This window comes from Bos javanicus, chromosome 16 (genome assembly GCF_032452875.1).
Source record: "Bos javanicus breed banteng chromosome 16, ARS-OSU_banteng_1.0, whole genome shotgun sequence".
Taxonomy (NCBI): domain Eukaryota; kingdom Metazoa; phylum Chordata; class Mammalia; order Artiodactyla; family Bovidae; genus Bos; species Bos javanicus.
The window spans coordinates 37,331,916-37,340,169 of NC_083883.1; positions in this window are offsets into that span (position 1 = coordinate 37,331,916).

The following is an 8,254-nucleotide window of genomic DNA, read 5'->3' on the forward strand; positions in this document are numbered from 1 at the left end:
TCTTTGCCTGTTAGTATGGTTAGTATAATGAAACCACAAAACCTGGATGACAGTACATGTGTTTACAACATGGTTTGCTGAATATTTTAGGCCTCCTTATTAAGACTTGAAGTGCCAATACTTTGGCCACCTGATGCAAAGAACTGACTCGGAAAACAGCCTGATGCTGGGAAAGATGGAAGGCAACAGGAGAAGAAGGCAGCAGAGGATGAGGTGTTTAGACAGCATCATTGACTCAATGGGCATGAATTAGAGCAAATGCCATGAGATAGTGAAAGACAGGGAAGCCTGGCATGCTGCATGTGATCACAAAGAGATGGACATGACTTAGTGACTGAACTACAACAACACTGAGATTCCAAGTATTACTGCTCATTGACAGTGCACCTTGTCACCCAAGAGCTCTGATGGAGATGTACAATGAAATTAATCTTCTTCATGCCTGCTAACACAACATCCATTCTGCAGCCCATGGGTCAAGGAGTCATTTCAACCTTCAATTCTTAGTATTTAAGAAATACATCTTGTAAGGCAATCAGTTCAGTTCAGTTCAGTCGCTCAGTCATGTCCGACTCTTTGCAACCCCATGAATCACAGCACACCAGGCCTCCCTGTCCATCACCATCTCCCGGAGTTCACTCAGACTCACATCCATCGAGTCAGTGATGCCATCCAGCCATCTCATCCTCTGTCATCCCCTTCTCCTCCTGCCCCCAATCCCTCCCAGCATCAGAGTCTTTTCCAATGAGTCAACTCTTCGCATGAGGTGGCCAAAGTACTGGAGTTTCAGCTTCAGCATCATTCCTTCCAAAGAAATCCCAGGGCTGATCTCCTTTAGAATGGACTGGTTGGATCTCCTTGCAGTCCAAAGGACCCTCAAGAGTCTTCTCCAACACCACAGTTCAAAAGCATCAATTCTTCGGCACTCAGCCGTCTTCACAGTCCAACTCTCACATCCATACATGACTACTGGAAAAACCATAGCCTTGACTAAACAGATCTTTGTTGGCAAAGTAATGTCTCTGCTTTTCAATATACTATCTAGGTTGGTCATAACTTTTCTTCCAAGGAGTAAGCATCTTTTAATTTCATGGCTGCAGTCACTATCTGCAGTGATTTTGGAGCCCAAAAAATAAAGTCTGACACTGTTTCTACTGTTTCCCCATCTATTTCCCATGAAGTGATGGGACCAGATGCCATGATCTTTGTTTTCTGAATATTGAGCTTTAAGCCAACTTTTTCACTCTCCTCTTTCACTTTCATCAAGAGGCTTTTTAGTTCCTCTTCACTTCCTGCCATAAGGGTGGTGTCATCTGCATATCTGAGGTTATTGATATTTCTCCTGGCAATCTTGATTCCAGCTTGTGTTTCTTCCAGTCCAGAGTTTCTCATGATGTACTCTGCATAGAAGTTAAATAAGCAGGGTGACAATATACAGCCTTGATGTACTCCTTTTCCTATTTGGAACCAGTCTTTTGTTCCATGTCCAGTTCTAACTGTTGCTTCCTGACCTGCATACAGGTTTCTCAAGAGGCTGGTCAGGTGGTCTGGTATTCCCATCCCATCTCTTTCAGAATTTTCCACAGTTTATTGTGATCCACATAGTCAAAGGCTTTGGCATAGTCAATAAAACAGAAATAGATGTTTTTCTGGAACTCTCTTGCTTTTTCAATGATCCAGCAGGTGTTGGCAATTTGATCTCTGGTTCCTCTGCCTTTTCTAAAACCAGCTTGAACATCAGGAAGTTCACGGTTCACGTATTGCTGAAGCCTGGCTTGGAGAATTTTGAGCATTACTTTACTAGTGTGTGAGATGAGTGCAATTGTGCAGTAGTTTGAGCATTCTTTGGCATTGCCTTTCTTTGGGAATATAAGGTAATGTAAGGCAATAGCTGCCATAAATAAGGATTCTTCTGATGGATCTGAGAGAAGTCAATTGAAAACCTTCCAGAAAGGGTTCACCATTCTAGATGTCATTAAGAAAATTCATGATACATGGGAAAAGGTCAAAATATCAACAGAAACAGAAGTTTGGAAGAAGCTGATTCCAGCCCTCATGAATGACTATGAGGGGTTCAACACTTCACTGGAGGAAGTAAGTGCAGATGTGGTAGAAACAGTAAGAGAAGTGGAATGAGAAGTGGAGCTTGAAGCTGTAACTGAACTGTTGCAATTTCATAATAAAACTTTAACAGATGAGGAACTGCTTCAGATGAGCAAAGAAGGTGGTTTCTTGAGGTGAAAGCTGTTCTGGTGAAGATGCTGTGAAGACTACTGAAATGACAGAAGGGATTTAGAAAACTACATAAACAGTTGATAAAGGAGCAAGAGGTCTTAGGAATGGTGACTCTAATTTTGAAAGATGTTCTATGGGGAGTCAAATGCTATCAAGTAACATTGATACTACAGAGAAATCATTTGTGAAGAGTCAGTCAATGTATCAAAAATCACTGTTGGTTTATTTTAAGATATTGCCACACCCACCCTAACCTTCAGCAACCACCACCCTGATCAGTCAGCAGCCATCAATATTGAGGCAAAAGACCCTCCACCAATAAAACAACTATGACTCAGCAAAGGCTCAGATGATGGTTAGCATTCTTTAGCAATAAAGCATTTTTAAATAAGGTGTGTACATTGATTTTCTTAGATGTAATCCTATTGCACACTTAGCAGACTTCAGTATGGTATAAACATAACTTCTATATGCACTGGCAAACCAAAAAAATTTATGTGATGTACTTTTTTGCAATATTCCCCTTATTGAGAATGTCTAGAGCCAAACCCACAGTATCTCTGATGTATCCTTCTGATTGGAAAATTGACAGGACTCACCTCACTTGTTAATTGTAGGGAAAAAAATATATCAAAAGCAAGGTAATATCCATTAATATCCTTTGTTACCTGCAGGAGCCATAATATGCCCTCCTATCTGACTATCATCACTCTAGGAATAAATCCCTTTCCTTTTCAGGATAAGGACACCCATTTTCAGAGCAGAGCCAACCAGCCACAGGAATAATCTATACACACCACATGTCAGGAAAGTTCACTGGACCCCATTTATCTTCCCAGGAATACTACTATATCAGCATGTAAATATCACCTCAATTAAACTGACATTTGGGGGGAAATGGCTTCCCCTGTGCTAACAAAAACAGTCACCTGTCTACTCAGGAAAGTCAATATTGACCACTACAGGGAAATCACTGTAACCACATGAGATTTTCTAACACGAAAAGCAAAGTGCTATTTAGGATACCACACATAAACTAAATTTTCCTTTGAAGAGAACAATCCAATGAAATCATTCCCCTTTTGATATCACTGGACATTCCAGGTAGTGGGACTCTAAAAGCATCTCTGCTGACTGTAAAGGAAAACCTCCCCAAATGGAATCGTTCAATCATATCCTTCAAATGCATTTGCCCACTGAATGACCACGCCAGCCTCTCGAAGCAGAAAAAATGAATTTGTCATTTACTCCCCACACTGGTCTCTCATCAATAAAGGGCAGACAGTCCCCTATAGACCACAAACAGCCATTTGACTTTCCCTCTGGGCTTCGTAACAAAAGCATTTGGATGGGTGAGGCCTCAAGGGAGAAAGAAAACAAAAATAGAAAGCAAAAAAAAAAAAAAAAAAGCTGGCTCTGAAAGAAATAAGATCACCGAACAACTACAAGCTAACTCTTGTCCCCACAGTTTATTGCTGAAGCACACAAATTGGAATTCCCCTCTGCCCTGAACCCTCCCCATTCCCATGGGGTTCAGGCAGCTGAGGGAAGCCCTTGCCAAGACAGTATCTCTATGGAGATGGAGAAGATTCTGGGAACTATGAATGCCCGAGAGAGATTCCTACTCCTTGTGAAGGCAGTTCAGCCAAGAACAGGGAAAGCTGGCATCCACTTAGCTGACACTGAGGACGAACCATTTGTCAAACAAGATGACAGACACCTGGGTTCAGAAACCCACACTCGGCTCTGCCTTCAGGAAAGCTAGTCGTAGATGAAGCACATTTGGTTCTTAGGGGTGGGGCATTGTGTGTCTTTTTAGGAGAAGGTACAGAGAAGCCTGAGAGGAGGCCTGCAGGGCTCTCCTACTGATTTCCACACAATAAGAATGAGAATAGAGGGAACAAGCACCCCAGTTTCCCACACCCCCCAGAACCTTGGAGCACAGCAGCTATCCAGAGCATCCCCTTTAGGTGGCGTCTATGAGGAAGTGAGTGAAGCCCCCCCACATCGAGAAACAGTATGAACAAGGTAAGCAGATCAGGGCCTTTTTATAAAGGGGTCCCCAACCTCCAGGATCTACTGCCTGATGCTCTGAGGAGCTGATGTAATAATAATAGAAATAAAATGCACAATAAATGTAATGCACTTGAATCATGCTGAAACCATCCTCACCCACCTCCCCGACCCGACTCCCCCACCGATCCACAAAAAAAATCATCTTCCACGAAACTGGTTCCTGGTACCAAAAATGTTAGACTGTTTTTTTATAACCTGTGGGTATTTCCACTTCCCAAAGTGGAACTTGGAGGTCAGGATGGCAGAATATAGTATCTTACATTTGTTTAACACTGAGGATTTTACAAAAAGCCTCCATATCCAACTGAAGAAATGTTTATGACACATCTAACAAATGTCAAGCGGTGGACCAGGCACTGCCAGAGCTATTACTTTGTTGTAATTTTGATGCCCACCCTGTTAGCTAGTTATTATTGTCAGAAAGTGAATCAGAGAAATCATGAGTTTGGTCCCAATTCAAATGTCTAAAGAGTATCAGTGGAATGAAATTTGGTGTTAAATCTATTACATCTCCTATGTTCAATATGTTGCCTCCAAGCCATTTGGCCACGGGCAACCTCAGAGGGGAACATTTCTGAGTCACATACTGCAAGTTAAAGAGGCAGTGAGAGGAATCCACATTAACTAAGCATCGTGTGTGCTGAGCCCTTTCATATACTACCTGTATTGTATAACTACCTGTATACCCATAGGCTGAATTATGTCCCCATTAAATTTGTATGTTAACTTCAAGAATACCTCAGAATGTGACTGTATTTGGAGATAGGGCTTTTACCAAGGTAATTAAGGTAAAATGAGGTCTAATGGTGCACTCTAATACGACACAACTGATGTCCTTATGGGCCTCCCTGTTGGCTCAGTCAGTAAAGAAAGAGCAAGTCGCTCAGTCGTGTCCAACTCTTTGTGACCCCATGGACAGTAACCCACAGGCTCCTCTGTCCGTGGAATTTTCCAGGCAAGCATACTAGAGTGGGTGGCCATCTCACACTCTAGGGGATCTTCCCAACCCAGGGATCAAATCCAAGTCTCTTGTATCTCCTGCATTGGCAAGCAGATTCTTTATCATTGTGCCACAGGGAAGCTGCTATTTTCTGTATGTGATAGTAATCATGTCATTTGCAGCAACATGGATGGGCCTGGAGATAATTATACTAAGTGAAGTAAACCAAACAAAGACAGATATCATACAATATTGCTTATAAGTGGAATATAAAACAAAAATACCCCACATTACAAATGAACTTATATATAAAAAGAAATAGACCCACAAAATAAAAGCAAAAACTTAGAGTTACTAAAGGGGAAAGGGAGGAGGGACAGATACATCATAAGTTTGGGATTAACATATAAATACTATGATATATAAGATAGATAACCAACAAGGACCTACTGTATAGCATAGGGAACTGTACTAAATGTTTTGTAATAACCTATGAGGGAAAAAGATCTGAAAAAAATATGTATGTATAACTGAATTATGTTTCTGTATGCCTGAAACTACCACAACATTGTAAATCAACTATGCTACGACTTAAAAACATTTTAATTAAATAAAAAGAAGTTAGGATACAAACTGATGAAGATGTAACCATCTTCAATCCAAGGAGAGAGGTCTCCAGAAATGAACTTTATTGCCACCCTGATCCCAGATTTCTAGCCTCCAGAGCTATGGGGAAAGTGTCTGCTGTTTAAGCCACCAAGTCTGTGGTGTTTTGTCTCAGCAGCCCTGTTAAACCAATACACTGTCCCCATTTTATTTTTATAATATTTCTGTAAATGTGGGTATAATATCCACTTTTAAGGTGATGAATCAAAGGCCTAAAAAGGTAAAGTTACTTTACAGAAGCCACACAACCAGCAGTGGTGGAGAAAAAAAAATCTATCTGATTCTAACTTCTCTTTTTCATTTCCACCTAGCCCATCAGGCCACACTCGATTCTACCTTGAAACTTCCTCTGTGCCCTGTTTCAAAACACCAGGCTTGAAATTCCCATGAAGATGAAAATATTAATGGAGAGCATCCCATAGAAACCTGTGCCTGGGATGTCAAAGGCACAAGACTGGTCAGGGCTACTGGAGTCTGATGACGTATAAATAACACCACAGTATTTGTCAAAAAGCCAGGAGACCAACTTCCTACTTTGAACCACAAGGCTTTTAAGCCCAAGGAAATTCTCACACTTTTCTTTCAGCAGAGAAGAATTTATCACATTTTCTGGGTTCAGAGGACACAAAGACTGATAATGGATTTTCAGCTGGAAAATCTCCCAAAGAACTCTTTACGTGTCTATCTGCTACCTTGTCAACATTAGTGGAGCGGGTAAAAATGCTTCGTTTGCGGACTACAGGATTCAAATGTGCCAAACAAAACAAGGCTTTTTTTACTATTCTGTGATTCAACTCCTATTTCATGCACCACTTCTGCCTTTTGGCAGAAACCCCAATCTAGTCCCTTGAGGAAAAAACCATAGGTTCTTCAAGTTTAAAGAGTCGTTTCCACATACCCCACTGCCATCTTCCTTACCGCTCAGAGAAGGTGTCTATCCTGCCGTCATTCTATCATGAGCACCTGGTTCTCACTGACACTTGCTGGAAAATCTCAGACTCCATCTGGTTTTCCAGTCCTTGGTCCACAAGGAGCCTTTCTGTTTTCCTTCCTCCAGATTTCAAGGTACACAGGCCATCACTCAGCACATATGAGCCCCTCATCAATGTCACAAAGGATTTCAGTGCTGGACAGGCCTGGGAATGGACCAGCCAGGAGGGAGGAGACTGGAACGCAGCATCAGGCCCATCAGCGGTGATGCTGTGCAAGACCCCTCTCCTCCTTTCTCTCCCTCCCTGCAGAGGCTTGGCGGCCATCTTCCACAGCAAAAGGTGACCTTGACTCTCTGACTCCCAGGCCTTGATACCACCTCAGCCCAGAGAGAGAAGGCCAACACGGAGCCCTTTTTCAGGGAGACTGGCCTTGCCTCTGAAGTTTCTTGCTCCCCATCTCACCCCCTTCTCTTCTGAGCTAGTCTCCAGGCCAGGGCCAGGACCCCTAGTGGCTCAATGCTTCCCTTAACAGTCTGTTGTGTTTGAGCAGATTATTAAGTGATTGACTCTTGCAAACCAAAACCTCGGCTTTTAAGACAACTGTTTCTGCTTTAAGTTTCAAGAATTTCTAAGGCTCTGATTTCTTGCCTCAAAAAAATGAGCATAATTATACCTGCTTTTACAGGGAATTTATTACAAGAATTGTTGTTTAGTTGCTAAGTTGTGTCTGACTCTTTTGCAACCCCATGGACTGTGGCCCACCAGGCTCCTCTGTCCATGGAATTTCTTAGACAGGAATACTGGAGTGGGTTGCCATTTCCTCCTACAGGGGAATCTTCCCAACCCAGGCATAGGACCTATGTCTTCTTCATTATAAGAATGAAGTGAGCCCATTTTGGAACACAAAGGCCAAGAATTTGATTCTCTGCTGCCTGTACTTTGGGAAGTCCCTGCCCAATATAACCACCTTACTGAATGAAGGGAAGGTAAATCCAGGCATAGTAAGGAATTGTAAAGGGGGAAAAATGCTCAGGTATTTTATTCTACATCTTACCACTACCATATTGTATTATAACATTTTAAAATATAATATCATATATATAATTATTGTAATATCACATATGCTGTGCTTAGTCACTTCATTGTGTCTGACTCTTTGTGACCTCCCTGGACTGTAGCCCACCAGGCACCTCTGTCCATGGGGATCCTCCAGGCAAGAATACTGGAATGAGTTGCCATTCCCTCCTTCAAGGGATCTTCCCAACCCAGGGATCGAACCTAGGTTTCCAGCATTGCGGGTGGATTCTTTACTGTCTGAGCCACCAGGGAAGCCCAAGAATACTGGAATGGGTAGCTTATCCCTTCTCCAGGGGACTTTCCTGACTCAGGAATTGAACCAGGGCCT